This window comes from Sus scrofa, chromosome 12 (assembly GCF_054392235.1).
Source record: "Sus scrofa isolate SSC_HxYL_T2T_F1_AM1 chromosome 12, Sscrofa_HxYL_maternal_Yorkshire_Landrace_v2.0, whole genome shotgun sequence".
NCBI classification, from domain to species: Eukaryota; Metazoa; Chordata; class Mammalia; order Artiodactyla; family Suidae; genus Sus; species Sus scrofa.
In genome coordinates this window covers 38,304,161-38,320,563 of record NC_139394.1, presented here as the reverse complement: position 1 = coordinate 38,320,563, position 16,403 = coordinate 38,304,161, and the positions used below count along the sequence as shown (strand labels likewise).

General features: G+C 52.5%; 1 protein-coding gene across 22 annotated transcripts in view; it reads right to left on the bottom strand.

Annotated features, from left to right (window-relative positions):
- The window catches only part of MSI2 (musashi RNA binding protein 2), a 438,300-nt gene that overhangs the window by 12,664 nt on the left and 409,233 nt on the right, over positions 1-16,403 (bottom strand). The gene's annotated exons all lie outside the window — the stretch shown is intronic.

The window sequence follows — 16,403 nt, the reverse complement described above, 5'->3', positions numbered from 1 at the left end:
ACATTCCCCGGCCAGGGACAAAAGAATGGGCCATGGGTTCCCGCCGAGGGTGCAGGTGGCAGGCAGGAAGCACGGGTTCCGGGCTGGTCCTTTTCCTCTAGGCTTCTGGACAGTGGAATCTGCACCCTCAAGGGCTGAGGGTTGAAGGCATGGCGGAGCCGGGCCTCTGGGCTCCTCAGTGAACAATTCCCTTTTGTCCTGCGTGGAAGATGCAGGCTCCAGAAAGCATGTCAACCAGCCAAGGAGGTTGCCCACGCATCTCGGGGAAGGCTCAAGCCAGCAAGCGGTTCTGCTGCTTGCGGGGTGGGGCAGGGGGCACCATTAGCAGGCCATCGTGTGCTGGGCTGTTCCTGTCTCTGGCAGTGGGAAGGCATTAGGGACAAAGCGATGTTCTTTTGGGAAATGCACACTGTACACTGGCTGGCTACACTGGCAAGGGAGTCATTTGAGGAGTCCTGGCCCTTTAAGCTGCAGCGAGCTGTGAGAAGCGAACTCGGAGGCTTTGACCTGCGGTGCTTTCTGGGCCAGTTGCCCTCAGTCAATTCTCAATGGTCAGTCTTCTTGGAGGTGGTGGCCTCCAAGCTCATGCGGAGGGGCCAGAAATGTCCCAAAGACCAGGGTTGGGTTGGGAAGAGGGGATGAGACATCATTCTTTTGATTTTTTTCTTTTCTTTTCACGGCCACCCCTGTGGCATATGGAAATTCCCAGGCTAGAGGTCGAATTGGAGCTGCAGCTGCCAGCCTACACCACAGCCAAGCAATGCTGGATCTAAGCCGCATCTGTGACCTACGCCACAGCTTGCAGCAATGCCAGATCCTTAACCCACTAAGCGAGGCCTGGGATTGAAACCTCATCCTCATGGATAACAGTCAGGTTCATAACCCACCTGAGCCACAATGGGAACTCTGGGATGGGACATCATTCTTCATGGGCAAGGACGCCTGTCTACTGTTCTGCCAGGGTGTTTGCATGGGTGGGTGGGTGGGGTCTCAGTACATATTGCTGAAGAAACAAACAATGATGAGATTTATAAGTTGGACATCCTAACTCTTGTCCTGGAAGAGCACAGTGTCTTGCAAACACCCTGGCATTTCTGCAGCAGAAGCTGTGAGCTGGTTAAGTGCCCTGGGGCAAGCCCTGTGCCCAGCTGCAGTTTGGGGACTGGCTGTGGGGAGCAGGGTCACTTCTCTATCAGCTGCTCTGGGCAGCATCCACAGCAGTGGTTGAATCCTGGGAAGGTGCCTCTTCACCCCTGCCCCTGCCCCCAGCCCCAGCATCCTCTGGGCTTTCTGGGCAGCAAGTATGTTGGGGAGGCAGATATGGTGCAGAGGAAGGGAGCACTGGACTTGGAGTCAGAAGACCTGAGCATGACCCCGGCCCTGACCTACCCACCTGAGTATCAGCCTCTCACCTGCCCGAGTCCTCCTTTGCAACATGTGAGTGCTGCCTGCCCTACCCAGCCTGATGCCCTGTGGGCTGTGGCGAGGATTCGATAGAGGAAGCCCTCTGCAGCTTGCCAGGTATAAAACAAATGCACCTATTTTTGAGATAGTTGTGTATGCAGAGCCCAACAAGGCAGGTACCACAGGCAGATTTAGGAAAACTGGATATAGGAGAGCACAGTTCATTGGCCAAACAAATCAGGAAGTGATTCACAAGGGAGCTATTTCATCCACCTGCTGCATTTAATCATCCAGGACCTGAGGAAAGGATGCTGCAGAAGAGGGGGCAGGAAAGCAAGGACACTAAATCTCACTGAGGCCAGCAAGGGGAAACATGCTCAAATTAAAGTTGGAGGCATTCTGCATCGGATAAAAGGAGGAACTTCCTTGTCCATCCAAGGCATACAACGCCTTGATGGGCTGCCCCAGGAAAGCCATCCCAGAGACGTTAATAAAGGCCTGTCCTGCAGGCTTAGAACCTCAGCTGCAGGGGCTGGACCCAAAGCTTGTGGGCACCTCAGCAAACCCAGGCAGGGATGTCTGCCTTCTGCCAGGAACACAGTCTGCATGTGGGCAGAAGGGGCTGGGCTGGGAGCGGCATTTGCCACTGAGGGTGAGGAAGTCGTGGCAGATGGCAGTGAGGATCAGGACAGCCTCCCCGTGGGTCTAGGAGGGGAATGTACGATCCCAGAGTGGTGCTGCTAAACCTGGGGCAGGAAGCTGGAGCTCAGGACTCGGGGTGTGTGTGGGGAACCCCTGGGAGGGCTCTAAGGCCTGCAAATTAGATTAGTACTGATCCAGAGAAAGGAGCTGTTCACAGAGTCCTTTCCAGATGAGCTCAGCTCCCACATCGGGGACAAGCCAAGGGCCTGCCAAGTCCCAGGCTCAGATCCGGGTCCTGGTTTGGTTAAGTCTCCCATTTGGCCAAAGGGCAGGGCCAGCCCGTAAGACACATTCAGTCATCTGCTTGGTGAATTACGCTGCCGCTGGGTTTAAGCTCAGGCAGGAGGTCTGCTGGCCTCCAGCCCTTGTCCGGGACAGTCTGTTCTGCTCAGATCAAGGCAAATGCATTAGTGGTCCCGTGTCCTCACCCAGCCCAACTCAGAAGGTGGCATGCGGCCCAAAAGAACGTGGTTTGCCCGCGTCAGGGCCAAGGGAGGGGGGGAGTTTGGGCTAATGGGGGTCACGGCCCCATTCCCAACCCATGAAGCCATGGGATATTCTTTGAGGGAGGGGCTATGATAATGCATCATGCTCGATTTTAGGGGTTTTTCTTTGTTTGAGAGAATTTAAAGAAATTGACTGAAAAAAGGAATGGGTAGAGGGCCTATGGTGATAGCCTGATGCTAGAGAAAAAAAGGGGCCAGAGCCACTGCCCCTCCAACACTTACCTCTCCTTTCCCCTTGTCTATACCCTGCTTCTATCCACATGGATTAAAACTCCCCGGCAGAGACTGTCTCGCACGTCAGCAAGGACTCATCATGGCTGCAGGGTGCACGGAAGGAGGGGCCTCTCAGGGTTCTCATGGGACCCCACGTTTTCCAGAGGAAGAGCCACCTGCTCGATGCCCCTGAAACACGGGGGCGGGGGGGGGGCAGTGGGGGGTTCCTCGGATGTTGGATCCATAATGCCGGGGGGCTGTCAAAAGCAGAGACCTGCCTAGATCCCTCTGAATAGCCAGCCTCTCCCTGGTCGGAGGCCCTGAGGAATGGCAGCCAGGCAGCCAAGGCCTTCCTGGAAAGAGAGCTGGGGGCCCCAATCTGCAGTCTCACTGACCTCTGGAAGCCTTGCCCATGGTCGAGGGGGAAGGTCCGCCTGAAAAAATAAACCCGCTTCTTTTTTTTTTTTGGTCTTTTTGCCTTTTCTAGGGCCGCTTCCACGGCACATGGAGGTTTCCAGGCTAGGGGTCTAATTGGAGCTGTAGCCACCGGCCTACGCCAGAGCCACAGCAACGTGGGATCCAAGCCACGTCTGCGACCTCCACCACAGCTCATGGCAACGCCAGATCCTTAACCCACTGAGCAAGGCCAGGGATCGAACCCGCCACCTCATGGTTCCTAGTCGGATTCGTTAACCACTGAGCCACGACGGGAACTCCTCTTTTCTTTTTTTTTTCTTTTTTTTTTTTTTTTTAATTTTGTTTTACGGTCATCCCCATGGCATATAGGAGTTCCCAGGATAGGGGTCGAATCGGAGCTGCAGCAGCCTACACCACAGCCACAGCAACACCAGATCCTTAACCCACTGGAAGAGGCCAGGGATCAAACCTGAGTCCTCAGGGATACTAGTCAGGTTCATTACTGCTGAGCCACGATGGGAAATCCCAAACCCACTTCTGATAACGGAAGTAGAAATACTCTACTGTGAATGATCACAGCTCATTGCCGGCAGAGCAAGCTGGAACTCAGACTCCAGCAGAGCTTTCCACCAAGAGCATTGCCGGAAGGTGGGAGAGACAGCTCGAGAGGGCCAGCAGCTATATCGAACCTGAGAACACTGTAAGAGGACACACTAAATTAAAATCCAATCAGTTCAGGGACGATCGATTTTATATTCAACCTTTTTTTGGGGAAAGCTCTGCTGAAATTCAAGCGATTTCAGAAGGCAAGGAGAAGACTTGCTTTAAAACTGGGGGAGCACTGGGAGTTCCCATTGTGGCACAGCGGAAACAAATCCGACTAGGAACCATGAGGTTGCGGGTTCGATCCCTGGCCTCACTCAGTGGTTAAGGACCCACCGTTGCCGTGAGCTGTGGTGTATGTAGGTTGTAGATGCGGCTCGGATCCTGCGTTGCTGTGGCTGTGGTGCAGGCTGGCGGCTACAGCTCCGATTTGACCCCTAGCCTGGGAACCTCCACATGCCGTGAGTGTGGCCCTAAAAAGCGGAAAAACAAAACAAAACAAAACAAAAACTGGGGGAGCATTGAGACGGCAATGGGATGGTATTTCTTTCTCCCTGTCTCCATCTACAGACAAATATATCACTGACAGGGACAAACTCAGCCTGGTATCAACAAGTCTTGACACATCCAGAGATGCCTGGCTCATCTTAAATACTGCACAGGACACATGGAGAGATCGGCTCATTCACGGGGCTGATGGGGAGTCAGTGTCACAAATGCTCCCAGCGTCAGCTTCGGGGGGCGGGGTGGGGGGGGACACTCATAAGACTGCGGTTTCTGCTTGTTGGCTCCACACCTAACCCGCCTCAGACTGCAGTGGTCAGGGCAGATGTCCGCTGCTGAGTGTGGGCATAACTGGCATGGGGGGATCGATGACTTACGAACTGGGACTCGTTATTCTGGAGATGGTCTCAGCTTCTGGTCAAATCACATCTCCTAGGAGTTGACTTGACCGCTGGCTGGCTCCAAATCCCTTGCCTCTTGGGTCCCCAGGGAACCACCCCTCAGATCAGCACGAGGAGACAGCCCCACGCTGAACCGACCTGGCCCAGGAGAGCTTTGTGGCTGGTACTTTATGTTGCTGTATAACCTCAACAGAAAATAGCTCATTCTCTTTCCATCCTTATTTTACGATTATTTTTTTTTAAATGGATGCACTCGTGGAATATGGAAGTTCCCAGGCCAGGGACTGAATCTGAGTCACAGCTGCGACCTATGCTGCAGATGCAGCAACACTGGATTCTTAACCCACTGTGCCACAGCAGGAACGCCAATGCTTTTTTTATTTTTTTAATTAAAAAATTTTTTTTTTGGTTTTTAGGGCCACGCCTGTGGCATATGGAGCTTCCCAGGCTAGGGGTCAAATCAGAGCTACAGCTGCCGGCCTACACCACAGCTACAGCAACCCTGGATCCGAGCCGCGTCTGCGACCTACATCACGGCTCACAGCGATGCCAGATCCTTAACCCACTGAGCGAGGCCAGGGATCGAACCTGCATCCTCATGGTTACTAGTCAGGTTTGTTTCCGCTGTGCCACAACGGGAACTCCTCCAATGCTTTTCTATTATCAGCCCTGATTTGGGTGTGGTTATGTCTCTTCCTCACAAAGGACCAGGCCAGGTTGGTGGGAAAGGTGGGAAGGTGGGGCGAGGGGGGGGGAGGGTAAATGGCTGCCATCTGCTCATGGGCTGAATCTGCAAGGGGGATGGAGGAGCCTTGAGGGGGCCTGGGCCCGGAGGCCAAAGAAACCAGGCTTTTGTCCTGAGGGCAAAGAAGGAACTGCCTGGAGCCACCGCCAGGTTCTCATTTCTCCCAGACTCCAGAGGCCTTGGACTGATCTTGTCTGCATGTTCTCAGGAAGGAGAGGGAGAGGGGCCCCAGGGGAGGAAAGGCCATGATGTGAGTCCTTGGGGCCTATGTGGCGCCTGCTCTGCCAGGGTGAACTGTCTGCCCGACTGCAACAGCTTCCAAACCGAGGAAAGGATCACAGCAGTCGCCCCAGCTCAGGCTGCAAGTGCGGAATGCAAGGTGGCGAGCCTGATCCCCCAGGGATGCCGACGTGTGTGTCAACAGCTCCTCTACCACGCTTTGAGAGTATGGAAAGTCAACCCCGGAGGCAAATGTTTCTGGTTTGGCTGAAGCGAGGTGGTGTTTTCACCCTCACATCCTGCTGCCTCTTCCCTCAATGAACTAGTTTTTAGACTACAGTCCTTCAGAGGTTAGAAGACTCAGCAGAAACCCACCCCCACCCCCACCCCGGCACCCAGGCATGAAATGCTGCACTGAGCTGACCCGTAGCCCGGGGGCAGGGACTGCTGCCTCCATCACCACTTGCTGGGCAGGGGTGGGAGGTGTCCCTGTGGGCGATGCCCGAACTTCCTATTCTAGCCCCCCGCCCCCCGCCTGAGAATCAGAAGAAATGAAAACAAGAACCCTGGCACCTGGGAGTGACTCCCTCTCTGGAAGCTTTCTGCTGTTCCAAGTGTCTCCGGGTTTAATTCTAAAAATTAAACCATGCGCCTTGCTTTGGCTTGATCGGGCGACCTCCTGTGTCTTTGGGGTGCACCCATCTCTTTATCTTTGCAAAAAAGAAACCAGTGTGGCTTTTCCAGCCTGTACCTAGGTCCCCTCTGGCTGTAGAGCTGTGTGGGTTCACGCTGTAATTCCCACCCTGCTTGTCCCCAGCCAGAGGGGCCAACTCCCTGCTTAGGTCTTGTGAGCCCACTCACCTAGCCCATGAAAGTTTCCTGCACTAGGTACTGTTGCTAAAAGAAAACACTATGGGAGTTCCCGTCGTGGTGCAGTGGTTAATGAATCCAACTAGGAACCATGAGGTTGCAGGTTCAATCCCTGGCCTTGCTCAGTGGGTTAAGGATCCGGTGTTGCCGTGAGCTGTGGTGTAGGTCGCAGACATGGCTTGGATCCCATGTTGCTGTGGTTCTGGTGTAGGTGGGCGGCTATAGCTCCGATTCGACCCCTAGCCTGGGAACCTCCATATGCTACGAGAGCGGCCAAAGAAATGGCAAAAAGACGACAACAAAACAAAACAAAACAAAACAAAAAACAAAAAACAAAACCACTATGAAATCCAAGGCCAGAATTACATCCTGGTGGTATTCTCAGTCATGATGAAAAGCTCAGAAGGAATTAGATGATACCCTGTCCCCGTTAGCAAAAGTGGGGTGGGGGAAAGCCTCGTACTGGGCACAGGTGAAACTGTCTGGAGGCAAGAGCCACAGAGTTCTGGAAGCTGTAGCTTCTTAGAGCACCAGGCTGGAGGGGACCTACGATTCACTGAGCAGCTAGTGGGTGCCATGTGTTTAATGCCACCTGGTTCATGCTCCTAATAACTTTCTTCTTCTTCTTTTTTTTAAAGGGCTGCACCTGCCGCATAGGGAGGTTCCCAGGCTAGGGGTTGAATTGGCGCTACAGCTGCCAGCCTATGCCACAGTTGTAGCAACCCAGGATCCAAGCCTCGTCTACGACCTACACTACAGCTCACGGCAATGCAGGATTCTTAACCCACTGAGCAGGACCAGGGATCAAACCCAGATCTTCATGGACACTGGCTGGGTTCATTATCACTGATCCGCAAGGGAACTCCCTGACAACTTGTAAGATGGGCTTTCTTACCCTGGAGTTGTGGACTAGGAAACGGAGGGTTGGGGCAGTGAAGGGACGTGTCCAGGGTCTCAGAGTGTCTCACACCGACGGAACCCAGCTCTCGCTTGGACTTCAGAGCAACTCCTGGCTGCTTTTTAAACTGAATCATGCATCGTTTCTCAGCCTTTTGGCTAAGATCAAGTGTAAACTAAATCACGCTGCCCAGTTGTCCTTCCCAGCATCATAGTTTGACAATGTGTCTTCTGTTTATTTGGGTCTTTCTTTGTCTGGGCCCCGCTGCAGAATCAAGGACAAAGGAATCAAATCTCCAACACTGGAGGGCCAGCTCCGGAGAGCATGGGCCCTGCTGCCCTTTCCAAACTGTCAACTCCCTGCTGGTGGGGGTGTCTCCCTCATCAGACTGGGGGTGCCCTGAAGTCGGGCTGTGCCTGCCACACGAGATGGGGACCGCCTATCTCCTGAGGATAGATCGCCCTCCTCTATGCCATCCCAGCATGAGACCGGGCACAAGCAGGCATGCAGTATGGCTGCGGTGGGGGCGAGGAGGAGAGGGCACTGCCAGAGAGAAAGGAAGCCCTTCCATGGAGCCCAGAAAGTGTAGCCAGAGGGCTGGTCTCGGTTCCAAAAGACTGCTCCAGTCTGCTGAGGGCCGTTCTGTGGACAGCTGGCAGGCCCTAGTCCCATCCGTATTTAGTATCCGATCACATTTCATGGAAACCCACTGTCTGGGGCTCTAGCAGTGGAGGGAGGGGGCTGCGGCAAGGCTGGCGGGGGTGGGGGGGAGGATGCCCAAGGGGCAGCCCCTTGAGGACCTGTACAAAAGGCTTTCCACTTGAGCAGCCTGTCTTTAATGATGATAAAGGCACAGGAGTTTAATCCATTTTTGATGTAAGCGCTAATAGCTCTGTGTCCTTGAAGTTCAAAGCGGGCGCATACATGTCACTAATTAGCCAAGCACGGCACCATTCAGCTCCCTCTCATGTTTCTAATTAGGTCTTTAATAACAAACAAACTCCAACCTTACCAATAGGCCCCCATTCATCAGACAGGCAAGGAGGGTGGCTGCTTCTCTGTTTACGGTTGCTCTGGGCTGCTGCTTCTATGTGTACGCGCTCTTAATCTCAGCCAGGACAGGCCTGTCCTCAGGGGAGGCGGGGGAATTCACCTCCGAGGACAAAGACCCCCTTCAGCCTGTCCTGGAGGGGTGGATTTTCCTGGCCTGGTGGGCGGGAGAGCCCTGGGCTCCAAGGCTGCAGCCTAATGATCCCAGAGCAGCTCTCCTGCTCTTTAGAGGAGGCTGGGGCATGCTGCCTGGCTTGGCTCTGGTTATCTGTTTCTGAGCTAGGGATGCCGGTGACAAAGTCACAGAGATGGTGTGAGGCACCATGTCTGGCAAGGACCTGGTGGTATCTGAGCCCATGGTTACACACTGGACTGGCCTGGGAGCTTGCTGCTGACGCCTGCCATCCGGCTCCCCTGGTAGATTCTGATTTCATGGATCTACAGTGTAGGTTGGACAGCAGGAATTTTAAGAACTTCCCAGGGGATTCTACCATGCAGCCACGTTCAAAAACCACTGCCTTCACCCCAGTTCCAGAACTGATTGACAGCAGCTATTAACAGGTCCACCTTTACTGACAAATACTATCCACAGAGCCAAACCCGAAAGGGTTAATCAACCACACCCAAAACTAGAAATCTGACTACAGGTTTTTGTTTTTGTTTTTTTAAAATGATACACAATTCCAGAAAGGTTTCTATCCCTCTCACTGCCTCCACTCATTAAAAAAATATGCATGACTGACTTTTCAAAAGCATCTCCATCAAGTTGCCTCATCACTTGGAAGCCCTTGGCTTTCACTCCAGTCACCCCTCTCAGACCTTAAGAACCCTATCACCTCTTCCATCCTCCAGAGCTTTGGGAACAGCAGCAATACAGAGCCACAGAGTTGAATGGTCCCCAAGAACCCAAGAGTCTGAAGTTCTTTGCCCCCAAATCAACCAGCCTGTTGTTGGCAGAAGCCAGACTGGAAGAAGTCTTCTGATTCCCTACTTTTCCTTCTATACTCGTATCTTCTCCCTGCCCTTTGAAGTCCTCTTGTCATCCTTATTTGATGAATCCACAAGACTACACCGCTAGGAAGGGGAGGGACAGAAAAGCTATTTTCATTCCCAAGCCAGAGCACCGTAAACCACCGGGTCAACCCTTGAACAACTATGTAACCTTCTGGCAAGTGGTTTCCAAATTTGTTTTGTTTCTCTTCAAGCAAGGTGGGAAGGGAGACACTGAAATCCCAGGGGCTACCTTAGTGGAGGCTTTAGGGACTATTTCATACTCCCAGAGACAAACAATCTAGTCCCAGAAAAGTCAAACAATGTGGCTGAGCGCACTTAGCAAAACTGGGTGAGGGTTTTCCTCCAACACAGGTCCACACAGGTTTTTCTGGTCTTGTCGCTGGGTTTCTGGTCTATTCTCTGGAGGCTGGGTTGACACTACCAGATCCTCATGCCTGAGTCAGTGCCTGATAGACCTCCTGACTCCAGGGCATCCTGGGTCCCTGGGTTGGAGAGGCTGAGAGTGTCCTCTTCGCCCCAAGGCTAGAAAAGCCAACCCTCTGCAGGTAACAGTCAGAAATAACTCCCAGAAAGAGCAGGGAAAGTTGGGCTGGGCAGCCTTTGCCTCGCACAGGCTCTATCACAGGCACACAGGTTTGCATTAATTGTTTACCACAGACCTGGACAGACTATTTTATTAATATTAATAAGTAACTAGGAACAAAGGGCCCCTTTATTTTTAGCTTCCTCTAATTGCGTAGTAATTACTCATCTACAAAACAAATGAGCCCCTGCTCACTGTTGCCATGGTACTGGGAGCTCAGCCTCCCTGCGGGACGATTGGCTGAAGAGCCGGCTGCTCCCGCCTCCGGCCCCGCCCCTCCCAGCCATTGGCTTAAAGCAAAGCCCTAGCAACTGGGCGGCCAATCCCAAGGGCTGGGCTGGGCTTCCCCGCGACCCTTCAGATTCAGTCTTCGCTGCTTACAGGAAGGGATGTTGACTCATCCCCACGGAGAAGTCTGTCTTGCCCAAAGAGGCCCTCCCCTGCTTCATCGCCTACTTTCCTTTGGGCAGTGGTTAACGTCCTTCAGTTTGTTTTAGCTGAAGACTTCTTTCAAATAATTACTTTCAGGCTGGGCCTCCTTTATGCTTTTGGTCTGAAAGGATTCAGGGATCAGAAATCAAATCAGAAATGTCAGTTAATGCCAGACAGAACCATGATGTTAAGTCTGCAACAGCAGAAGCAGGTGTGAAAAAATACACCCCATGCTTCCTGAGGCCTCTTGTAAATGATTTGGAGTTCTCTCCTCCCCTAATGATACGGGGAATTGAGTTGATGGCATCGGTGGGTTTCTGCTGAGGGTACTTCTGAAAGACACAGAGCTTTGCTCAGGTATGGCTGGACTGGTACAATGAAGCATCTCCTGACACTGATTGAGAGCACAGGTCTGATGAGACAGACCTAGGCTAAAATCCTGTCTCTGCCACCTGAGACAAGCTATCTGGGAATGACAGCACCCCTTTCATAGGGCTATGAGAATTAAACAGGATAAGGCAGGTGGGTTTAGCATAGTACATGACTCACTCATAATACATGTAAGTTATTATTAACATATTACTATCCCATTATTTTAGTTAAACTGGCTTGGAAATTTCTCTAGCATTCTTTCAACTACTTGTAAGATACAGCCTTCCCTTAGGGTACCTCCCAGGTGGGTGTGAATTTTGAGATGCTGGCTGGAACCCTCCTATGCATGTTACAGAATGGACTTCTTTGCGGCTCTCTCATCCTGACGGATCTGATTCTAGCAGCCAATCACAGCAGTTCAAAAGCATTAGCTGCCCGCTTCCTATTGTGCAGGATCCCAGGCTGGAAAAGGGGAGCCCTTTTTATTTATTAATGAGCATCCAGGAACAAAGGGCCCCTTTGTTTTCTGCTTTCTCTAATTGCATGATAATTACTCAACTGTACGAAAAACCAGGCTGACTGCCTCGTGGAGGACTGATGGTTTATATTGTTGGAGAAGGCAGGCACCACTCTGAGTTACATGCACAACATCCTCCAAAGGTACAAACCCCTGCCTTTCATTCAGGAGAACTCACCCATCAGGGAGAAGTCCGAAGACATAAGATCCTGTTGAGGAGCTAGAGCAAAGGAGGAGGTGCCCCGGGGAGGGTTAATCAAGTGTGGCTTCCTGGCAGCCTGAGCCAGATTTGAACAGAGGGAGCAAAGACAGGAGAGAAACTGGACTGGCAGAAAGCACGGGGCAGTGGCTGCCAGGCGGGCACAGGAATGGGAACCAAGGGCCCCACTCAGGGAATGAATAACAACTTGTTGACAGAGGCAAAGGAGAATCAGTGGTCATTAGGGTAGACTCCTCCAGCGGAATGCCCGCCAGGGTCTGCCGTGCTCCCCACCCCTTGTTCCAGGTCACGAACTCAGCCCCAGGCCCAGGGATTAGGGGTCAGGCCGGGCTCTGTGGGGCCACTGCCAGGCTGATCTCCTTTAGGCGGTTCTGTCGTTACAGAGCTCCACTGCCATAAAGAATACGAACCACGCTCTCCCACCAATATGACTATAGCCCTCTGGCTTTCAAGATCTCCCCCTCCCAGAGGCTAGCCTGTCTCTAACCTCTTCAATTCTATACCCTCACTGCCCGTTACACAGCCTCCCACTGTCCTCCAATCAGCACGAAGTTGAGCCCACGGCTAATCAGCTCATGGGTATGAGCAAAAGGTCACAGCATCTCTTCCTGGGCAGCTACATATGAACACTTATGGAGTGTTTACAATTTCATGGTTTGTCACTTGTCCTGATGCCTTCCGTCTCGACTCTCTAATCTACCCTGCTGTCAGGCTTCTCTCACATACAAATCTGATGTCACTTCTGGCTTTCAGGCCTCTCTGAGGCTCCCAGTCACCTGGGTGAATCCGGGCTGTTAAGCCAGGCACCGGTGCCTGCTGCGCTGGCTCTGCCCAGCTCTCCAGCTTGCCGTTGCCCCCACCCCCACTGCATTTTATTTTCTAGCCAGACTGAACTGTTTGTAGGACTTCAAAATCACTTAGGTGGCTTCCCATAAGCTGTTTCCCCAGGTTCCCTGGGGAGCTCCTATTTCCCCTTTAAAAGTATAAACGCTCGGAGTTCCTGTTGTGGCGCAGAGGAAATGAATCCAACTAGGAACCATGAGGTTGCGGGTTCGATCCCTTGCCTCACTCAGTGGGTTAAGGATCCGGCGTTGCTATGAGCTGTGGTGTAGGTTGCAGATGCAACTTGGATCTCATGTTGCTGTGGCTGAGGTGTAGACCAGTGGCTACAGCTCCATTTGGACCCCTAGGCTGGGAACCCCCATATGCTGCGAGTGCAGCCCTTAAAACGAAAAAAAAAAAAAAAAGTATAAGTACTCACTCCCCTGTGAACCTGTGAAAGCTTCCTTAAACTCCCCCAAAGCTAATCATCTCCCCTCCCCCGCCCCACGCTCCTTCTTTAGGCATCATTTTGTGAGTACATGATAGTCTGGGGAGATGGGGGGGACCCACTGCTGGGTCATCTATCCAGTGTGATTCTCCCCCCTTTTACCAGCACCCAGATTTTCCTTTGGAAATCCATCCTTCTCCCACTGTGTCAGAGCCCTTCAGTTTAGAGAGGCTGGACTTTAGCCAAGGAGGCCAAAGTTCTGGACTTTTGCTAGAATTCTGGACCACTGACACCCCCCTCCCCTTCTTCTAAACAGGGCAGTATGAAGCAGGAAACTTCTGCAGCCAATCTGCCAACCTAGGAAACCAACAAAAGGACAATCTTGAAATGAGATTGTCATTTCAAGCTAAGAGAACTGTGGAAAAAAGAGCCCTGAGCAGTCCACAGGTGAAGCTCACTCTCCCACGGAGATTCCAAGAGGTCTGCCAATGTAATCCCCCATCATATTAACCATGCTAAGCTGGGTTTTCCTTTCTTTGTGTGTGTGTGTCTTTTGTCTTTTCAGGGCTGCACCTGCGGCATATGGAGGTTCCCAGGCTAGGGGTCTAATCAGAGCTACAGCTGCCGGCCTACGCCACAGCCACAGCAACACCAGATCCAAGCCACGTCTTTGAGCTACACCACACCTCATGGCAATGCCAGATCCTTAACTCACTGAACGAGGCCAGGGATCGAACCTGCAAACCTCATGGTTCTTCATCGGATTCGTTTCAGCTGCGCCATGATGGGAACTCCTGAGCTGGGTTTTCTGATACAGCCCAAAGTACCTTGAATCAAGGCCTAGGATGATGCCTGCCACATATGGTAATAATTACTATTGTTAAACATTTAATAAATATCTGTCCTTTGAAACTCCATGGCAGATGTGCCCAGGCAGGGTTCTGAAATCTACACAGAGCTGGCAGCCGAGGCTGCTGGGCTTCCCCAGGACACGCTGCATTCCTGCATGTGCCAGGCACCTGGGCGGCACGTGAGTCCTTCATGAACAAACACGGTTCCTCTACAGGGCTCCCTAAAGGAGGCCAAAGACCTGAGTTCAAGTTCAGGGTGCTTTATCCTTGACCAAAGCCTGGCTCCCCAGGGAACCAGCTGTGTGACTCTGGATAAGTCATACAACCATTCTGCAGCCCAGCTTTCTCATAAAAACAAACATGTCAAACCAAGCCCCAAACTTCTACCTTCCTGCCCATTTCACGAGGTAGCAGCGCTAACAGACCTAAGAGTCTAGGCTCTGCAGGCAGACAAGGAACCATGACACGCCCAGGCTTGTGCTCCTTTGAGAGTCTCACCACTATGTGAGTTCACCAACTTTTGGGGCTCCCCAGACCCTGCAGTGCCCCCACCCAGCCCGGGGTGCAAGGGCCGGTGTCCTTTTGCCCCTCTCTTGCGCGCTACACCCTCTTAAAGAGAGTCCGAGGGTACCATTCTTCCCACCCACCTTCCAGACAGCAGAGCCGGGGCTCCCGAGCCAGCAGGAGAGAGGGCCAACCAGCCCAGGGGGCGGGCACTGAAGTGTCACCCACTGAAAAGAATTCCACTGATTTAAAAGCCCATTAACATTCCCCCACTCCATTCACTTTGGGATTAACTTATACTTAGGTCTGGGCTTCGAGGCTAGTCACTAATTGCACTGGAGTTGATTTATCAAGTGCATGGTATTTCTATTACAAAATTATTGATTAGCACTGATGTATTTTATCCTCAACAGAGTTGGCCCGAAAGCCCTTGGAAAATGAATGAAGCTGAGGTCAGAGGCGGGCGGCTCTGCACATTATTATAAATTCACTGGGGTTACTGAAATCCAATGCTGGACTCTTTATGGGCAAAGAGTCTGGCTCTCCTAGAAATGAAGATTTTAATGACACACTGAGAAACGAGGTTCCCGGGCGCAGAGCACAAGGCAGTGACTGGGAGATAGATGCTCGGGGAAGGCCTTTGGGGTATAAGTCCAGCTGGTTGCAGCAGCTGATGCTAAAGGGTCACAGATGTGCTTTCCCTCTGGGCTACTGCACTGGCTCTATCAGCGAGAGGGTGTCCCCATGATCCTACCAAAGATGGGCCATCTTGGGGTCGGAGCCCCCAGGGAATGCTTGCTGTTAGCACAAGGGAGGCTGGCGGGGGTGGGGGGCGGAGAGGGAGAAGAGATGCCTGCACTGCAGCTCCCATTTCCTAGACATCGGATCCTACTGATGGAGGCACAAGAAAGCCATCTTCAGAAATAAAGGCAGCGCCGTGATCCATTCTCCCTCCCCGCCCCCTTTTTTAGGGCCACACCCACAGCATATGCAGGTTCCCAAGCTAGGGGTCTAATCGGAGCTGTAGCCGCTGGCCTATGCCACAGCCACAGGAACACCAGATCCGAGCCGCGTCTGTGACCTACACCACAGCTCATGACAATGCCGGACCCTTAATCCACTGAGCGAGGCCAGGGATCGAACTTGTGTCCTCATGGATGCTAGTTAGATTCATTTCCGCTGAGCCACAAAGGGAACTCTGCTGTTTCCCCTTTTTTAATGAAGCTGATAGTGCCAGAAACGACCCATCCTGAGAATTTGGGGCTTTTGGTGGGGCAGGAGGGGAATCTAGATTCTCAGGATGGGTTACCTGCCTTTTTCTGCCTTGGTGCCTGGCGCAAAGCAGACCTTCCACACAGGCTTGGTGAAGGTGAAACCTGCGAACCTCAAGGCTTAGGCCACAACTGGTGCAAACGATGCCCGGATCCCTCCAGCAGCTGGAGGAATGTGTGGCCCTAAACACTTAGAAGGCGAAAGGGTTGCACTGGGCACAACTTGAACAATAAAATAAACACTTTGGGGAGGAGTGTGCCCTGAGATCCACACTCCTCCCCAAAGTGTTTATTTTATTGTTCAAGTTCAACTATTTATTCCATCCCTGGACTTGAATGGTACGCCTGCTCGGCTTACCTACAGGACCAGAAACTCTTAGGATGTCCAGGCACAGGGCAGCAAAGCCATTTTCCTAGCAGAGATGGACCCAGGATTTAGCACAGTGTGTGTGGTGGTGGTGGTGGGGGGAGGGTTTCCCCACCCTCTGCTGCCCCCCAGCCTGGGTCAGTCTGCAAACTGAGGAGGTCTGAAGCCTGATGGTTCCAGCCATTTCCCTCTGCCATCTCCCAGTCCGCCCCCAGGAAGGCTGGCTCCTTCCATATCTCCTTTCCTGGGCCTCGGGGCCCTCATTCTGTCTGCTGGCCGACAGAATGTCAACGCTGATTCACCCTGACTGGGTCACTCTCCACGGGCTATCATTTTGCACTGTCACTTTGCACTTTGGAGGGGACTCCACTGGCTCTCTGACTTCCTGGGCTTCTGTCTTCCTTGATAATCGGTACCTTGAACCCTGCAGGTTCAGATCTTGCCTGTGTGTCCTGCAGCCCTGGGTTAGA